The 20,999-nt window shown below is 43.5% G+C and overlaps 1 protein-coding gene across 10 annotated transcripts in view; it reads right to left on the reverse strand.

The window, feature by feature from the left end:
• TSGA13 (testis specific 13) overlaps window positions 1–20,999 on the reverse strand; it is a 235,058-nt gene that overhangs the window by 103,021 nt on the left and 111,038 nt on the right. The window lies entirely within an intron of this gene.

A 20,999-nucleotide genomic window follows, 5' to 3' on the forward strand; every position in this document is an offset into this window, starting at 1 on the left:
CCTGACCTCCTCAATAGCTAAACCTCTCCATGAGAGGTTCAGGGGGAAAAGGGTCTGGGATCTTTGGTCGAGACAGAAGTCAGAGTCTCTGCCCTTGTCTGTCAGCTGCCCTGCTTCTTCTGCAGTCCAGCTAAAATGTGGCCCAATGCCCACAGGATGATGCATGATCGTTTATGAATGCACCCGAGAAATTCCTCCTCTGGCATCCTTCAGCCAGACTAGCTGTTTGGGATCGGCAGTAGGATTTGGGGCAGAGGACTGGGTGAGAGAGGCAGAGACCCGACCATTTAAGGCTAGGTGGGCCTTGGAAAGTTACAGCCAAAGGGGTCTTCTGGTCAAATTCTCCCCTCCTTGGTCTTCTGATCAAATTCTCCCCTCCTTCTTCCTTTCAGTATGCCTCAGTGAATGAGGGGCTTCGTGAGGGGCCCTTCCATCTCTGATTAATGCAGGGGGTTCTTTGGAAAAGGAGAGTCACCTGATGGGGTGGCAAGGAGCTGTTCAATTAGAAACGGTTAGTTATTGTGCACTTTGGCTAATGACTGAAGTGACCCTGAGTATGGATGGAACAACAAATGAAAAAGAAATAGAAAGCAGAATGAAATGATCCCAGTTCCTGTCCATCAACACCCAAAAATGGCAACACAACCAAGGGGAATGGCATGAAAATGGATATTAGGATTAATCTGGGAACCTGGGCTCCTCTATTCTAGCTTTCTATATGGTTCACAAACAGGAAACCACATGAACGTTAAAAGGCGGATTAGGAATCGAGAATGATAGGCATTCTATCATAAAGGCTTATTTCCCTCCTTTTTGATGTTCTCCATTTCCCTCCTCTTATTTTACTGCTAAGCTTCCCTCATCTTCTAAATCTACTGCTCCTCCTTCCTGAGGAGAACCCAGCCCACAGGGTTCTCTGAGAGTCTGTATGTAGGTGAAGCCAAATTAGCGAAGCAAGAGGGTCTACTGTAAACTAAAATAAGACAACAACTAGCCAGGCTTGGGCATCTCACTTTGCTTTGTGAAAAGACCTTCAAACCAATTCCACCGTCATCCTGAGGTACTCACGGTACCCAGTGGGGCCTGCACAAGGGAAGGATTTGGAAAGGAGACTGGGTGACTTGATGGCAGCATTCAAAGACAAAAATTCTCTGCAACACAAAATTAAATTTCGAGGAGACAACATATATTGCTCTTCCTCGTGACACTGAAAGAGTTGCTACATACTGCATATTCAGCCATCTTTCAACCACTCACTCTCTGGTGACCTTTCCCTCTTCGCCTTTCGTCATGTCCATGTCTCCCCTATCCTATAAAAACTTTCTCTGGACCCCATGGCCCCATCTAGCTATTCCATCCATGTCCGAAATTCTTGACTGGGTTGTATACACCCTCTGCTCTCATTTCCCCTTCTCTAACTCTCCTAACCAACTACAATCTAGTTTCCTCCCCACTGATTCTATTGGGACTGCTTTCTCCAGAGACACCGATGATCTCCCTCAGGACAAATCGAATGGATTTTACTCCAGTTTATTCCACCTTGATCTCTCAGCTGTCTCCAATACTATGGGCCACTCTCTTCTTCAGGAAACACTATTTAACTTTGGTTTTTCTGACACAGAATTCTCCTGGTTCTTCTCTGACCTCTTTGAAAAATATTTCTCATTCTCTTTCCCTGGGGCTCTTCTTTTACCTTCCACCTGTAGATGTCCCTCAAGGCTCTGTTCTGGGTCCCCTTTCCTTCCTAACCTACACTCGTTCCCTTAGGGAACCAATCTGCTCTCCAATTATTACCTCTATGCAAAAGACTCCCAAGCCTACTTGTTAGCTCCAAATTCCTGCCTCCTCTACAATCTCTCATTTCCTTCTGCCTCTAGGACATCTCTATCAATCAATATTCATTGAACACTTACTCTAAGTAGAGCATTGGACTAATTACTTGGGAGAGTACAATAAAACAGAGTTGGTAGACACGTTCCCTGCCCACAACAAGCTTACAGTCTAGAGGGGGAGACAGATATTTATATAAATAAATTACATATATGCACGTCAGTGCTGTGGGGCTGAGGGAGAGGTGAATAAAGAGTGCAAATCCAAATGCAAGGACATCTCGATATGGATGTCCTCCTGGTACATCAAGCTCAATATGTCCCAAACTGAACTCCACTTTTCACCTCCTAATCCTCTCCTTCACCTGCCTTTCCCATCACAGTTGACACCACCACCATCCTCCCAGATTTTTGAGCCAATAACCTTGACATTATCCTTGGCTCCTCCCTTTCAACCCCATATTTAGACTGGCGTCAAATCCTGCTATTTTTTCCTCCACAACCGTTCATCCCTCCTTCATCCCTGCCTCCAGTGCATTCTTCGATCAATCAATGGTATTTATTGAGCACTTACCATGTGCAGAGCACTGCATTAAATGCTGGGGAACGTATATTACAACAGAGTTGGTAGACACAATCCCACCCACAAGGAGCTTACAGTCTACAGGGATACTTCACTCTGCTTCTCAAATCATCTTCTAAAATGTTATCCTGCATTTTTTTCCACTTCTCAAACAACTCCAACGGTTGCCCATTCCTCTCCATATGAAACAGAAACTCCTGACCACTGGCTTTATGGAACTCCATCAATTCTCTCCCCACTTCTCCCCCTTAATCCTAACTCAAACAATATCATATCAAACTAACCCATTAACTGTACCCCCTCATCTCTCAGCAGCGTGGCTCAGTGGAAAGAGCACGGGCTTTGGAGTCAGGGCTCATGAGTTCGAATCCCAGCTCTGCCACTTGGCTGTGTGACTGTGGGCAAGTCACTTAACTTCTCTGTGCCTCAGTTCCCTCATCTGTAAAATGGGGATTAAGATTGTGAGCCCCACCTGGGACAACCTGATTCCCCTATGTCTACCCCAGCACTTAGAACAGTGCTCGGCACATAGTAAGCGCTTAACAAATACCAACATTATTATTATTATCTCTCCTATCACCAACCTCTTACTTCCATCCTCCCTCCCTTCTGCCTGGAATTCCCTCTCCACTTACATCTGACAACTGCTCTTCTCATCTTCAAACCCTTCTTGAAACCTCATCTCCACCAGAAAGCCTGTCCTGATTAATTTCTAATCTTCCCACTTTATATCCCCCCACTGCCACTTCAGAACTTTTGTTCCACCTAAGCACTTAAATACTCACAACAGACCCGTAGGACTTGGGTACAGATCTTCATATTCTTATTGCTCCCTCCTATCTGTAACTTATTCTCCTGCTGTCTCTTCAGCTATACTGGAAACTCCTTGATGGTAAGGATCATGTCTACTTATTCTATTGTACTCTCCCAATAAGCCATGTTACCTGATGGAGAGAGCAGGAGCCTGGGAATCAGAAGGACCTGGGTACTAATCTCGGCTCAGTCAATTGCTTGCTGTGTGACCTTGGGCAAGTCGCTTCACTTCTCTGTGCCTCAGTTTCCTCAACTGTAAAACAGGCATACGTGTTCTTCCTGGTACCTAGACTGTGAGCCCCATGCAGGGCAGGGACTGAATCCAAACTAATTAATTTGTACCTACCCCAGTGCTTAGAACAGTGTTTGATACACAGTAAAGTGCTTGACAAATATCAGAAAAAATATTTTGGACTGAATGACATTCTCTTTTCATTTTCTGGCCCTGCTCCTACCTGCCTTTGCCAAGCAGAGGATGGGGAAACAGAGGCAGGGAAAGTTAATGCAATACTTGAGTGTCTGCCTCACCCTCACCATTCCACACCTCTGGTGGAAGCTTCCCCAAATCTCGGCAGTACTTCCCGACCTAGGTCCCATATTTCAACGCCGTTCTCTGCACCTCCCCATCATATGTCTTCCGATTAAGGCTTCCATTTCCTGCTCTCTGAGCTGGAGAGGTGACTGAATGATTAAAATGGTTATTCTGACCATGCCACTTCCCTGAACTAGAAGTTCAGCTGAGTCACCATGACAAAGAAGCAGGGATGCAAGGCTCATCTCTTCAGACTGGTCTTGACCTTAGGCAAATGCCCAGCTTGCCAACCAGCCTGGTCAGGAGGTCGTTCTGCTGTCATCACCACAGAAAAGAAAATGAGAGAGGTTGAATGGAGAGGAAAAAGAACTGCTCCGAGGAAGTTGGGTAACCGGCATCAGGCTGGTGAGCCGGGGTTGGGTCGGGGAGGTGGTCAGGAGTTCTGATCTCAGAGCCCCACCACCCGGGCAGTATGAATCACTCCATGGGTCAGCCCCATTCTCTTTTGGGGGTAAAGAAGGCTTTGATGAAGAGGAGTGAAAGGAAAAGAGGGAACAACTTGCAGCCAAGGCCAAATAGATCAGCACGTGCTAAATGACGCACTGGTGAATCAGGGATTGACTGTTCTCTCTGTGGTGAGGGATCAAAAAAAAAACCAGGCCGTGATGGTGGGTGGTCCTGAAGAGAGCCAGTCAGAAATAGCTTGTGGGCCAAAGAGAGGCGAGGAAGAATTCACCCCCTTTCTAGAGAGACCCACAGATGGAGAACTACTCTCTATTGAAGTATCTGAAACTGCTTTCTCTATCTCTGATTTGCCCAACTCCCACATGGATAAGACAGAGCTCTAGTCATTCACAGGACTGCCACATTAGTGAATCCAGAAAGTACAGGCTGTAGGAGGGAAGAACAACTTGGGCAGGGAACGTATCTATCAAATGTTGCGTTGTACTCTCCCAAGTGTCTAGTGCAGTGTTTTGCAGACCGTAAGCGCTCAATAAATACCATTGCTTATTTTCCCTAAAATTGGGAGGTCTAGGCGCAGTCCCTGCCTGAAGGTAGGGAGATGAGCGAGATGATCTCAAGTTCACCTTCTACCCTTTAGGCTCTATCGATCGTATCTAATCATCCGAGGATCTGTGTCACTCAAGGGCTTCAGTATTTGTCCATGACTGTTCTGCACATGCATGATCAGATAATGAAAGCAGAACCAGAAAACAGATGGGGTGAGGCTGTGGTGGCACCTGTTGGAAGTGGAAGGTTGGGGGTGGAAAAAGTCAACAGGAGACAGTGAGGACAAAACCAGATGCTTACCAGGGAAGATGAGGGATGGCACTGAAGTAGGAAAGGGGTTTTTGGAACTGCTGCTCGGGACAATAATAATAATAATAATGATGGTATTTGTTAAACGCTTACTATGGTGCAAGCACTGTTCTAAGTGCTGGAGTAGATATGGGGTAATCAGGTTTGTTCATTCATTCAATCATATTTATTGATCGCTTATTGTATGCAGAGCACTGTATTAAGCACTTGGACTTGTATTAAGCTTGTCCCATGTGGGGCTCACACTTTTAATCCCCATTTTACAGATGAGGTATCTGAGGCACAGGGAATTTAAATGACTTGTCCATGGTCACACAGCTGACAAGTGGCAGAGCCAGGATTAGAACCCACGTCCTCTGACTCCTACGCCTGTGCTCTTTCCACTTAGCCACACTGCCTCTGACCTGTAGGCACGCCAGGCCACTAACACCCGGACACAAGTGCACGAGTGCATAAGTGCGCGCACCCCATCCCCCTGGAAAATGGCGACTGCTTGGGGCTTCTTCTGCATATTAGCAGTGTGGCCTAACAGTCCTTAGAGTCAAAGGACCTGGGTTCTAATCCTGATGCTGTTGCCACTTGCCTGCTTTGTGACCTTGGGTACGTCACAACTTCTCTATGCTTCAGTTTCCTCACCTGTAAATGGGGATTCAATAAGTATTCTCCTTCCTACTTAGACTGAGAGTTCCCTGTGGGACAGAGACTGTGTTTGACTTGATTATATTATTCTGTATTTACCCCAACACTTAGTAGGGACTTAAATACCATCATTATTATTATATTGTCCCAATGCCCACCCCAATATAGTGGCCACTCAAGGCAGGATAAGGAGGAAAGGGCTGTCTGGAAGTCTTTCACTCCAGCTACAGGGGCCTCGAAAGACGAGATCCAACTAAAGTTGGTGATCCAGTGGGTAGGAGTATTGGACTTTTATGGACAGAATGGACAGGGAAGGAGTGAGGGAGAATGTTGGTGTCTGTGGACTTGTTAGGTCAGAGGGATCAACTGGGCAGTGAGAATAGCAGAGACGAGAAAGGGAGTAGGAAAGATGGAGAAGAAGAGAAAGACTGAGGAGAAAAGCAGGGTATGAGGAAAATGAATGATTGAGAAATGTGATGAACAACAGGGACTCAGAGAGAAGAAGCGAAGAGGAGAACAATAAAGCTGGAAAAGTGCTAGTTAACAGGGGGGTAAAGATAATATTAATATATCAACATACCGGAAGATTTGAGGAAATTATCTCCCAGTTTCTGAGTTTGCAGTGAAAGTTTATAAGTAAACCTCATAATAAAAATGGCTTGTTGTGGGCAGGAAACGTGCCTCCCAACTCTATTGTGCTGTACTCTCCTAAGTGCTTAGTACAGTGCTCTGCGCAGGGTAAAAACTCAATAAATAACATTGAGAATGATGATGGTGACCTAAAAGTGTGTACCTTTTATTGAAGAGCAGTAATTACAGAATGGCTATAGAGCATGGGATACGGTCGGAAGCCCTGGCTGGATCTGAAATTTACAAATAAGAGACCGAGGGCCAGGTCAGTTATGGAATTATGTTTGGCATCTACTCAGTGGCAAGTGGAGTGTTAAAATTTGCCGCAGGAGATAGGAAGGTGGGAAGAGCATCGGCAGCCTTCCCGCTGCCGGCCTGTTTCTTCCCAAGCAGAGTCAGAACTCAGGAGAGGCGGGAAGGAGGGCAGGATGGAGGGCGGGATGGAGGACGGAGGGTAGGATGGAGGGTGGCTGTGGCTGGTAGCATTTATGGAGCAGTGCAGCGGCAGCCACCCAACAGCGTCGAACCGACCAATCAGAAGTGAAGGTTCTTTGCCACATAAGGGAAAAATGACTGACACCAGCTTGAACCGTCCCTCAAAATATAATTTTTTAAAAGACTGAAGCCTATTCTAACTCAAGGAATTCACAGCTACATTGAATAAATATGACAGAAACAAGGATTTATGTGATGGAAAGTGTAGCAGTATTATTTGTAACAGTAAAAACCAGCAGGAAAATTGGAACTGAAAATGAAGAAAATGGATTTTAGATTTCCTGTCCTGGCCAGCCCCCCCCGCCCCCGGCCCCACCGCACACACACATATTTTCTTTAATAACAAGTAACAGAAAAAGATTGGGAAAGAAGCAATAATCTAGAATTAAACTCCTACATTCAACTAGCTCCTTTCAAATTAGTTTCCCTTTTTTTTGCAAGTACAGACTGTTCCAGTATTACTGGGAGTGGATTTATAAGACTCTATTTGCTTCAGATTGCAAATAGCACATGTGATCAGAGCACTTTACATTTTCTACTTTACATTCCAAACTGTTGATTACTAATGGGGAGGGAGAACACTATAAAACCCTCATTTCCTCAAAACAAGGGAACTTAGATACATTTTTTTCACATGTAGTCATTACAGGAAAAAGAAAAAACGGCACTTACTGTAAATGCCTATCTGATGCAACTTTCCCACCTCTTTCAAAGACAGAATTCATCCAAGATGGTTTAGTCACTTCTTGAAGCAAAATACCACTGAGTTGAATGTACACAGTCCAAACCACATGCCCATGAGAAACCGTGCTGTTAAAAAACAGGGAAGAATTTGGAGGGGGGAAAATGAGAGGGGATAGAAAAGCAATAAGAGTTTCATATCTCCTTTGATTTAGGATGGACAGAGTGGGGCTAGCAGTTTGACTCCTTCCTGTCGGGTGAATAAGAAAACTGAAGACAAAGTTTAGTAGGATGTTCAACAGCAGTCCTTTCATAAATCAAACTTCAAAAACATTTTTCCCTCCAAATTCACTCATCTTCTTGTCTTTCTTCAAAAAGAAGCATAATCCTGAACCTGCATCTCAAACTGACTAAAATATATTAAAAATGAGACTCTCATTTACAAACACACCCTTCAACAGCCCTGTTAGCTAAGGTCAAAAAGAAGGGTGGAAGATTTGAGGAAGACCCACATGTTTAAACTGCTTACAGTGCTTCTAAATAATAAAGTGACAATCTCTTGGAAAAGCCAGAAATAAAAACCTGGCAGACAAATCCTACGATGCTAAAGGAGGTAAGCTTACTCGGTGCCGAGTTCTTCTCCTTGTTGGCTTCCTTTTGCAGAATACCAAACCTAAAGAAATAATGGAGAGTGAACTTTCCCAAGTCCCCTTACCTGTTCTCCCCTTAAGTGGTCAATCCCTGACCAGCAACAGCTAAGTGACAACCGTCTTCCCCCATGAAGCACATCCAACGCCCGAAGCCCTGACTGTCACCGAAGGCTGAAGATCGTTTCTGTTGAAGCCTGAATTCCCCTTATGAATGAAACTCCACATACTGGCCACACATCTTTACAAAGCTATTGGCTATATAGAAACAGTTCGTGTACAAGTCCGATTTGCCACATAAGGTGTGTCTTAAATCGTAGCTCAGCCCAACTTCCCTCAAGTGACTCAATACTAAAAAAGTGTTGGTTTTGCCTTATTTTCTCCTCAAGCCTTTAACTACAGAGTGAGAAAAACCGGTAACTTCAAACTAACTGCTTCTATTGGTGGTTAGCCTGATGAGTTAGAACCAAACAGCTCCTAGAGATCGAAGTAAGCACCTTCCATGGACTTAAATAGTTCATGACAAAACAACCTCAAAGGAGATAATCATCTGATCGGAGTTGTGCTCTCATCTTCCTTCAATAGTCATTTTCTCTAGCTCTCCTTTTATCCCCATTTAAAAGACAAAAGTATCCCTGGAGGAAATATTCTGGAGGCTTCTAGGATGATTCTGCTCTTCCTCTTTTTTTGAGAGCAATGGGAGCTGGTTAAATGGAGGTCTTGGCTGAAAATGACTGGAGGTGGAGCCAGCTGCAGTGACAGTAGGCACAAAAGCAAGAGCTGTGACCCTGAGTCATCTGGTACTATTTTCTCCCTATCAAAAAAAGGGGGGACCAGTGCCCACTAAGCTACAAGACAGGATTTGTTTGCTTTTGCCAAGAAGTGTGGAAACACTGTACTCACCCCAGAATGATATGGAGACCCTAACACTGCTTTCCACTTTCTCGGCCAGAAAACAGGGTAGGGACTCTCCATTTTTACTGGCCGGTACTGTAAAGTGTAGCGACTGCTGAGGCCAGGTCACTGAGAAGACTTCCTATCCCACTCTCTTGCCTCTGGTCCAAACGGAAAGAGCGGACGATGGCTCCTGAACGTTGTGGGTGATTCTGTGGGCAGGGACTGTGTTTACCAACTCGAGTGGACTCCCCCGGCACTCAGCACAGTGCTATGCACACAGTAAGGGCTCAGTAGATACCACCGACCGATCGAATGATTGGAGAATAAGAACATTTTACTACAAGGGCAAGGCTGATCCGGCGGAACAACTGTCGTCAGACTTACGGCAAGCACACCACCCACGCAAGCCAAGGAAACTGCGTCCTGCTCCGGAGGATGGCGGCTTCCTTGGCCCAGAAGCAACCCAAGTGCAGATCCCCTTCTGGCCCACTGCCATCATTATCATGGGCTACCCCGGCCCTACTCTCATCTGGGTCTGTGAGAGTCCTATTCCTACCGTCTGCAGGGACAGCCTGATGAAAGAGATCCAGTATGTCGGATGCACAGCATCTTCCAGTGGCCAGGAGATATCACTGCACTTTCCGGCATAAAGCAGTAAAGAGAGTGAGCCTCCTGCAGCCTCTAATCAAATAGCCAGTGGCCATCTGGTGACTAACTTGAATTTGATGTCCTCTTTTAAATAAACGTTTATTTGCTATTATTTTAATGAGATGTTCATCCCCTTGATTCTATTTATTGCCACTGTTGTTGTCTGTCCGCCTCCCCCGATTAGACTGTAAGCCCGTCAAAGGGCAGGGACTGTCTCTATCTGTTACCGATTTGTACATTCCAAGCGCTTAGTATAGTGCTCTGCACATAGTAAGCGCTCAATAAATACTATTGAATGAATGAATGAATATAAACAAACGAATGAAAGGAACAAGTGGCTCAAGACTCCTTATTCAGATTTGAGGAAAATAAATCCTGTCTTCTTTTGCATGTTCGTTAACCAAAGATGAGGACGGTGATGGTGATGACGATCATAACTGTGGTATTTGTTAATAACAATAATAATAATGTTGGTATTTGTTAAGCGCTTACTATGTGCAGAGCACTGTTCTAAGCGCTGGGGTAGATACAGGGTAATCAGGTTGTCCCACGTGAGGCTCACAGTTACTCCCCATTTTACAGATGAGGTAACTGAGGCACAGAGAAGTGAAGTGACTTGCCCACAGTCACACAGCTGACAAGTGGCAGAACCGGGAGTCGAACTCATGACCTCTGACTCCAAAGCCCAGGCTCTTTCCACTGAGCCATGCCAAACACTGTACTCAGCTCTGTGACAGAAGATCGGACAGAGGCCCTGTCCCTTATGGGGCTCCTGGTCAAGAGAAGAGGATGAACAGGAATTTAATCCCCATTTTACAGAAGAGGAAACTGAGGCACTGAAAAGCTACAAGAGGTAAGTGGCAGGAGTGGGGATTAGAGCCCAAGTCCTCTACCACCCAGGCTCTGCTTTTTCCACTTAGGCCCTGCTACTTCTAACCCAGAAGCATTTCTATCATTAGTGTGCACAAACCCAAGCTATCAAAAATGTTGTCCATAGTTGAAAGCTTGGGCATTCTTTGGTGAATTTTCTGAAGAAGACTGATTTCACATGTTGGTTACAGTTAAGAAAGCACACCACCATGTTTTTTTTCTTTTTCTCTTACACATAGATGGACCCAGCCGGGTCTAGTGGGAAGCAACACAGTCTAGTGCAAAGAGCACATGCCCGGGAGTCACAGGATCTGGGTTCTAATCTGCCACTTGCCTGCTGTGTAACCTTGGTCAAGTCAATTAACTTCTCTGTGCCTCAGTTTTCTCAACTGCAAAATGGGAACTCAATATCTTTTCTCCCTCCTATTTAGAATGTGAGTCCCATGTGGGACAGGGACATTGACAGACCTGATTAACGTGCACCTGCCCCAGCGCTCAGACCAGTGCTTGACACAAAGTGTTTAACAAATACCCTAAAAAACCAAAAACTCAGAAAACAACAAGGGAAACGGAGCAGACGGCCCTTGTGAAATGTACTCAAAAGTATGTAATTGCTTACTATATTGTGTGCAGTGTTCCGGGGACAGAATCAATCAATCAATCATATTTACTGAGCTTACACTGTGTGTGCGCAGAACACTGTAGTAAGCACTTGGGATAGTACAATATAACACAGTTGGTAGGCACGTTCCCTGCCCAAAGCGAGCTTACAGTCCAGAGAGCCTGTAAGACTCCAGATTTCTAGAATCATGGCAGGTTTGTGCAAAAACTGTTCCTTCTGTGTTTCACACCGATAATGCAGAGCAACACCCTCAAAACAAAACAGGGAGGCAACGACAACCACAAGCATACCGAGAGATGAAACGCCCCTGAAACTAAAAAACGAGCACCTGTGGGGAATCTGATGCTGGAATTATTATGTTTAATGAGATATTTTGATCTCTGATGGTATCAGGGTCAGTGGAAGTTTTATACTTTGGCTTTGCCTGCATGGGGTAAAGCTAGTGCTGGTTGCAATAAAAAAAAATAAACTTCTAAAAACCACAATTCTGAAAAGGATTAAATTCACAGCTTCATTTTCCATCAAACAAATGAGGGATATGCAACAAGTTGATTGTTTTAATTTATATGGGTAAGCGGAAAACCAATTGTTTGAAGCCATGTAAATATATCCTCTTTGGGCCTCTGTTTGGCACGAGTGTCCATTACTTAACACAACTGGATTCTCTTCCCTTCCTGCTGCCATAGGCCAGGATGCTGGTGAATTTCAGGACCCCTGTGTGGGGGTCAGGGCTGGGCATGGAAAAATCTGAATTGCCCCTTTGTCTATCAGGCAGATGGATTATTAACATGTTTTAGGGGCAGGACTATTGGAATATGGTTCAGAAACCCTGACCTTGGCATACCTGGTATTCATTTGGTTAAAGATCTTTTTAGAGCTGCAGATTAGTCTTGCCCTGTGTGGACCAGGTAAATGCCAGAGGGGAAAATCCTTTCCAAAGATACACTGGGTCCTCTGCAGACATGGCCTTGGTCAACGCCTCACCACATCGTTGCGACAGAATTCCAAACAGTCATGGAACAATGTGATGCAACTGCATTTCGTCTGAATTCACATTTATAAAAGGTGGCCCAGAGTAATGTCTTGGGTCCGCTTGAAATTGTAATAACTTGCAATAATTCTATTTTGAATGCCTCTATGAGACACTCCCTCACTTTTACAGAAATTGACTCACATCTCTTGACCACTGCCATGTGGAGCAAGTTATAAGCAAGAGAAGCAGTGTGGCCTAGAAGAGAGAACACAGGCCTGTGAGTCAGAAGGACGTGGGTTCTAAATCCAACTCCACCACTTGCTGCTGGATCACCTTGGGAAAGTCACTTCATTTCTGGGTCTCAGTTAGTTCATCTGTAAAATGGGGATCGACTGTGAGCCCCATGTGGGACATGGACTGTGTCTAACCTGATGAGCTTGTATTTACCTCAGTGCTTAGAACAGTGCCTGAGAATATAGTAAGCGCTTAGCAAATACCATATTAAAAAATGACTTTTTTTTCTAGATCACACAAAGAAGCCAGGGGGAGAGTCAGGACAGAACTCAGGCCTCTTGGCTCTCATTCCACCAACACCATTAAAAAGGCTTAAAGAAAATTCCCCAAATGACTTCCTCAGAATATCCATCTGATGATCGGTAGTAAAAATGTGAATAAAAGTTGCTTTCTAAGACTACACAGGTCTCGCTTCTGCTGTCTGTAGGATGGCCTAGCAGGAGAGGCAGCCGGGAGGGTGATTTTGGCAAAGGTGAGCTGGGAGTCCTTTCTCTCGACATCACAACTGTGGGAGGTCAAAAGGTAGAATGAACAAAAACAGCAGTTCCTTACTTATGACCCCCCAGTAACTGTAGCTGATGATCGGTTGTTTGCAAGATTACCTAAATGGGGAAGAGGGAGGAAGAGCTTATGTTATGTTGGACCTAGGCCATTTTGACTAAAGTGAGCAGGTAGTGGGAGTAGACTTTGGTCATCTGCCCCTTAAAGGTCTTCCCCAAAAGCCATCTTTCTTTTTGGTGAGAAGCACAGAATTATAGAGTCAGAAGGGACCTCAAGAAATTATAAAGCCCAGACGATCACAAAAGCATTGTTCCTATTCTATTCAAAAGCACACCAATCCATACTCTCTAAAGGTTTCTGGAAGTTTTTTTTTTAAACACAATCACAAACAACCATAGTAAAGGAGCTGTGAAATGTTCTGCTACTACCTATGTGCAGGCCTGCTGAGTGAACAAAATCTTCTAGCTGGCTAACAACCTGGGAGGTCAATTTAATTACCACCCTTCTGCTCACAGGAGTCCTCCAAGAAGAGGCTGAATGACTTAAGTGTACCTTTAAGATCACAGGTCTTTATCCCAGGCTGCTCGAGAGAAGGGACCAAGGCAGAAGTAGTGTTCTAATCGATATGAATTTTTCAACAGGAGTGGCACAAAAAGTAATCTCTGCTGGTCAGTATTGAGCTTGGATCTCTAAGACCTGAGTTCCCCTCACTTTCCTTCTTTAAGTTTCATCTTATGCCTACGCCTCAGGTGGCTTCAGATCCAGCCCAGCACATTCTGCTGGGTGGTCTCACGCTACTCACATGCACGTGGACCCTTGTGGTCCCCAAATGGCTTTCTAGACTCTAGCGCTTTGCTCAGGCTCAAATTTCCCAGTTTAGCTCACCTGGCTCAACAGTGGCCCCAGTTCTAGCTTTGTCCGGACTAAGCTATGCGCCAGGACTGAAGTGATCCTGTCTGGCATTAGTAACCAGGAGGTGCATTCATTCATTCAATTGTATTTATTAAGCATTTATTGTGTGCAAAGGACTGAACTAAGCACTTGGGAGAGTAAACCAACAGACACATTTCTTGCCCACAACTAGCTCACAGTCTAGAGTTTTTTATTCTAGATACAACCCATTGAGTGTCCTGGGTGTTAGGATGGGGTTAAGCTCAGCCCAAACCCAGTCAGGCCTTTTTTTTAAAATGGTTTTTGTTAAGCGTTTACTATGTGCCAGGCACTGTTCTAAGTGCTAGGGTAGATACGAAGTAATCATGTTGGATACTGTCCATGTCCCACATGGGGCTCACAGTCTTCATCTCCACTTTACAAATGAGGTAACTGAGGTCCAGACAAGTGAAGCGACTTACCCAAGGTCACACAGCACACAATTAATCATATTTACTGAGTGCTTTTTCTACGCAGAGCACTGTACTAAGTGCTAGGGAAAATGCAATACAACAGAATTAGCAGTAGCAGAGCCAGAATTTGAACCAAAGTCCTTCTGACTCCCAGGCCCGTGCTCTACCCACTAAGCCGTGCTGCTTCTCAAATGGACCGGGCTGGCTCCAGCCCTCCAGCTAAGGTCTCCCCCACCAGATTGAACTCATGCAGGGTGCTATCAGCCCTCAGGCTTGGGCCCTTCCGGGGTGCTTGCTAGAAAGTGAGAAGGCCCCCAAGGTAGGGGCAAGGCTCCTTATTCAGTGCTGGGTTTGGGTCTAGGTCTACTCTCAAATATATCAGAGTCAGATTAAGACAACCCCCTTATCCCACAGGGGCTTTCTGGGCCTTAAACACTGATAATCTGAAACCGGTTCTGACTCCCCCCCACAAACTACTGCTGGCTGGACCTCCACCCCTAGATCTGGGCCAGAATCAAACTGCCCTCTGGGCCATAGTCAAGGTTTGAGGTGGAATGGTGACTGCCTCCATTATCTTCCTTTCAACATGATAATTCCTTCAGTCTCCAATTTACCGCCCTGATATGGGCAGAATGTAGAGATCTTACAGAGTCTTTGCCTTACGACAAGGAGGTACAATAACTTCACATCTAAAAACAAGTTCAAAATCTTGTAACTTACATCCTTGTACAATATAAGCCCGTCAAACGGCAGGGACTGTCTCTATCTGTTGCCGACTTGTTCATTCCAAGCGCTTAGTACAGTGCTCTGCACATAGTAAGCGCTCAATAAATACTACTATTGAATGAATATGCTACTTTGAAAACTGGTTTAGGTTTTTTCCTTGACCAGAATGCACCTAACTTCTCACAGCCAGTTGTCAGATGTACAAAACATGTCTATTTTTTTCTTAATGAGAAAGTTAGAATCATGAAATGTAAGACATAAGAGATTAGAAGAAACAGGGTAGGTATTTGGTCATTTTGGCTTCAATTCAATACACAAACTGTAATGCCAAGCCAAGGGCTAAATTACCCCATGACATCTCTTTCCTTGGGGGTAAAGTTCTCCTTTGAGTTATGGGCAGTTTTTACACTTAAAGATGGGGCTATGACCACAACTAGTCCTATGTTTTGTACAGTACCCTCTTATACTTTTTTGGTTGAATCACTCCATGCATAAAACTCCTTTGGAAGTTCAATGTATTATTAAAATGACTTGAGCACTGAAAGTAATGGGGGACATATACTGCAAGATCCCAAATCTTGCATGATGGTTCTTCAATCAATGGTACTTACTGAGCACTTACTGTGTGCAAAGCACTGTACCTCAGGTGATCCTGAGATTTTGTACATACCATGGGAATCCTGTGATCTCTTTGCCTGGTGTGAACATAGCTTTAGTCTTCTTAATCTGCCTAGATCAGAGTTATTTTGATAATTACACAGTTTATATCAGTTTTCAAGCCCAAGCTATACTTGGGATCCCTAAAATCTTTAAAAATATGTATTTTTAACAAGAGAGGGTAGTTTCAACTTGATGCAAATGACTGTTGATTATATAATTTCCACCAACATTAATGGAGACTGCATTAACTATAACTCCTATACATGAAATATAGGAGTATCTATTTAAACACCTTGAGGAAAATTGCTCTTATTCAAGTGATTTCAAAGGTTTGCAATATCTGCACAGCAATGAGAATTGAAATATCACTGAAAACTAACAATTATACAGGTAAGTAAAGACAAGAAAGAAAATCATATACCCTAGACTAAACTGATCACACCACAGATGAGGCTTTGGGTGTTCTACTAGAAAATCTGTGCTAACAGAAATTTAAAAATCTGTTACTGGTTTTGTCCTTCAAAAATAAAAGTATGTCACCAAGTAAATCATAAGTAAGGAAAAGGAAAGAAATACGAGGGAAAAGTAGCTCTTCTTCAGTACTGAGAGATGAGGCCTTACATTAAAATTTTCTAAACCATGTTCTCTCTGTGATAATAACAAATAGCCTCAAAAGTTGGGGAAATCATCTCCATTTTCACGAGAGTTTCACACACTGAAGGTGCAAAGCAAAGTTTTGTTATTTTAAAATTGAGAGTGGAAAATTCACATTCTTCCTAGTTTACACTTTGAATGTGCCATGCATAACTCTGTAAATGAACCCAAGGATGCAAATCACCTGGATTTGGCCCAACCTGAACATACACAGCAAAAATCAACCCTACTCCAAGAGCAAGAGGGGGCTGTAAGCTCGCTGTGGGCAGGGAATGTGTCTGTTTATTGTTGTATTGTACTCTCCCAAGTGCTTAGTACAGTGCTCTGCAAACAGAAAGATAAATAGGACTGAATGATTAAAAATCAAGCATCCTAATTATATTAGATGTAAAATATTGAGGGTACAGAAGTACTTTGATTTTCTGGGTTGACTGGCTGCACAGGTCAGTCAATCATGCATATTGAGCGCCTACTGTGTACAAAGCACTGTACTAAGCACTTGGGAGAGTATACTACAACACTGTTGGTAGACACTCTCCCTGCCAAAAACAGTGAGCAGTAGAACAGTTGGACTTTTTAACTATTCCATAATCTAGTAGGGGGATGAAGAAATAAGAAAGGGAAAGAGGTTAGGAAAATGAGAAGCAGGAAAATATAAAGGAGTTTGAAAATTCCTAACCCCAAAATGTTTATCACCAACTTGTATCTACTCCAGTGTATAGTACAGTGCTTGGCACAGAGTAAGAACTGGACAACTACCAATTATTATTATTGTTATTAGGTTCGCTAGAGCTTTAAACTGCAGGCTAGAAATCATTAGTATGAAGCACTTCTCAGATAGCACTAGGCCACAATTTTTAGTTTTTATGTTAAAGTTCATCATAAATTAAAGGAACAAAATCAAATGTGAGAGCTTCTTAATTATCCAACACACAAACTTGCTTTCCTGAACGATCTGAACACTTATGTCACAATTTTGTATTTACATCTGAAAAAAAGCCTGGTTGGTAAACAGATCATGGAGGAATTCATGTTTATTTATGTACATATGGGTATATATGTGTGTGTAAAAAATAGATGCATGTGTACATAAACCCAGACATTTCTAGAGTGTATGAAACAAGGTCATTAAATGGCAAACAAAACAAATGCAATCAGACTTGTCAGACACAAATCTCCCACATGATCTGTTTAGCAAACAGGATTTTTTTTAGAGAGTGATCTGGAGAGAAAGAGAGAGAGAGAGAGAGAGAGCAGTCCTTCAGGATTTAGGATGAGGACCCTGATGATGAAATGATTTATCAGTGTGTGACTGAGATGAATGGACAAATGTGGGACTGATAAACTTTTCCATTGTGTGCATGTGAGGACTCTCTGTCTTTGTACTGTTGCATTCGTCATCCATACCATCTGCACTCTTCTGATATTCTCTTTAGGTTCTCTAATTTTCCCAAAGCCTTTGCTTCTCCTCAGACACCAAACTGCTCTCCACAAGGCTACCTGACTTCTGATGCTGTCCCTCAACTATTCACTGGTCAACTACCTTATTTGTACTTTTAAGAGTTAAATCCTGATGATTTGAGAATGGAATATCCAGACCCTCTGTTTCATTACCCACTTCTAGGGACTTTATGTCTTATAAACTATCCCTAAACCAAGTTGGCTAAGGCTAAGGAAAGATGGTACACTCAAGACCTTGCTCTTGTTAGATAATTGCAGTGGAGAGACACAATTATGGTCAGGCACAATTACTCAGGAACACCCCAGCAACATACTGGCCCAAAGATAATTTTACCCATTACTCATTCCTCGGGCCACCTGAAGCCTGTTTCATGGAGAATGAAACAGAGTTGGCCTTCTTTGAAGATAGCACATCAAAAGTCTCATCTTCAGACAGTGTTTCTCCTAAAGGGTGGAAAATATTTCTTTAGCCCAATAATTTCTCCCTTTCTAGGACTTAACAGGACAGAGAGAAACCCATCCTAGACCTAAGGAAAGAGAGAAAGTGATGATGCCAAATGCATTTCAGTGCTCCACAGTTGACTTCAATTTACCTTTTTTCAAATTCTCCTGCCTCCTTCTCACTCTAGGCTTCGAGGCTCTCCATCACCTTGCCCCCTCCTACCTCTCCTCCCTTCTTTCTACTGCCCACCCCGCACGCTCTGCTCCTCCGCCACCCCCCTCCTCACCGTCCCCCGTTCAAGCATAGCTCAGTGGAAAGAGCCCGGGCTTGGGAGTCAGAGGTCATGGGTTCGAATCCCGGCTCTGCCACTTGTCAGCTGTGTGACTGTGGGCAAGTCACTTCACTTCTCTGGGCCTCAGTTCCTTCATCTGTAAAATGGGGATTAAGACTGTGAGCCTCAAGTGGGACAACCTGATTCCCCTGTGTCTACTCCAGCGCTTAGAACAGTGCTCTGCATATAGTAAGCGCTTTACAAATACTAACATTATTATCATTATTATTCTCGCCTATCCCGTCGTCGACCCCTGGCCCACGTCCTCCCGCTGTCCTGGAACGTCCTCCCTCCTCACCTCCGCCAAACTAATTCTCTTCCCCTCTTCAAAGCCCTACTTAAAGCTCACCTCCTCCAAGAGGCCTTCCCAGACTGAGCTCCCCTTTTCCCTCTGCTCCCTCTACCCCCCCTTCACCTCTCCGCAGCTAAACCCTCATCTACCCCTTTCCCTCTCCTCCTCCCCCTCTCCCATCCCACCCCCCTCAGCACTATACTCGTCCGCTCAATTGTATATATCTTCATCACCCTATTTATTTTGTTAATGAGATGTACATCACCCTGATTCTATTTATCTGCCATTGTTTTAATGAGATGTTCTTCCCCTTGATTCTATTTATTGCCATTGTTCATGTCTGCCTATCTCCCCCGATTAGACTGTAAGTCTATAGGCAGGGACTGTCTCTAACTGTTGCCGACTTGTACATTCCAAGCGCTTAGTACAGTGCTCTGCACATAGTAAGCGCTCAATAAATACTATTGAATGAATACTAAGATCCTGAGAGGGGTCTGGGGTTACCCTTCGGCTTTGCCATCTGCAAAAAGTTCATGATGAAAAGGATCGTTCACTTTTTCAAAGCAGATGTGACAAAAGGTACTTTTTATTGGATGACATAAATTAAAAGTATCTTATTAAAAATAAGACTGTGGTCTAACATTCATTTTTGGAAATATACATCTAAAGTACAGGTTGTCAAACAAAGAGTTTCTAGTTGAGTATGATTTCCTTTAGTCCAGGGAAAGAATTTGTCTTCTAACGATCCACAAAAAAAGTGTTGGACACTTAGTGGTTTTCAGACTTCTCTGCAGTATTACTTCCCCCACACTCCACCTATTTTTCCTAATTTTTACAGGTAAGGAAATTGAGGTCAGATAAGCGAAGTCAACTAGCCGATACCATTCCTCAAATCTGTCGCAGAGTTGCTATCAAGACTCAAAAACTTCTCACTCTCGTTGGTTCACTTCTGTCAATCAATCATTTTGTCACCACACCAAGCTGTGGTAACATTTCAGCTTCGTTATCATTCCAAGGCTGGAGATTGGCAACCTCTAAATATGGAAGGGATCCTCTTCCTCAATATGCATTCATCTTGGCTAATACTCCCATGACAAATTACAGAAGAGTTGAGGCTTTGCGCTGCTATCATTTTCCATGGAAGGAATGGTAACATCAACTCCCAGGGAAAATAAAGTTGCTGGATAAGAGTAATACTATTAACATGTACCTATTGCTCTTTTATAATTCAAACCACTTTCACTTTCATGATTGCAAGGTAAAAAGAAAAAAAAATCATCCCCATTACCAAATAAAGTAGACCTTATAAGGTAGCAGAAACATCTTGATTAAAAACATCTGTTCTCTCAAATGAGCAAGACAGCATCTGTGGATCTTACTGCACTTGAGTTGAGGAGGCATATGAACTAGTAACCGGACCCATGATGAGCATTTTGCCACTAAAAAATATGGCAGATCTAATTTCAGATAAGTTTGACTGTACTTCCCCAAATCTAGATATGTTCTTCAGTTAATAGTACAAGTCAATTGGAAACATCCAGATTCTTTGGAAATCTGTGCCCAGATGAAAATCCTACATGCAAATAAAATACCACATAAGCTGTGTTGCTGAATTATGCATGCAATAAGCTGTGTACAAATGTCTCAGAGTTCTCTTTCAGCAAAGAGTTAGTGCCATTTGACACCTCTGTCCCTAAAGACTGATGCATAGCACCATCCTGCCAAAATTAATCATGACAATCAAAAATAGTTACTAAAGAAAACTAATAATGGCATTAAAATACACAGGGCTTCTCAGAAACTGAATATCACCTCTGTTTCATTAAGAATTAAATTGCCATTCCACCTTAACCATCTGGTATTTCCTATTTGCAACTGTATTATTTCACCTCCTTGTAAAACTAAACGCTCTGATCATTTCTGCATTTATATTAATGTCTGTCTCCCCTTCTAGACCCTAAGCTCATTCTGAGCGGGGAATGTATCTGTTACCTCTGTTGTATTCTACTCTCCCAAGTACTTAAAGTGCTCTGCACATAGTAAGTGCTCAATAAATTCATTCGTTCAATCTTATTTACTGAGTGCTTACTGTGTGCAGAGCACTGTACTAAGCGCT

Source organism: Ornithorhynchus anatinus, chromosome 10 (assembly GCF_004115215.2).
Source record: "Ornithorhynchus anatinus isolate Pmale09 chromosome 10, mOrnAna1.pri.v4, whole genome shotgun sequence".
Lineage (NCBI taxonomy): Eukaryota > Metazoa > Chordata > Mammalia > Monotremata > Ornithorhynchidae > Ornithorhynchus > Ornithorhynchus anatinus.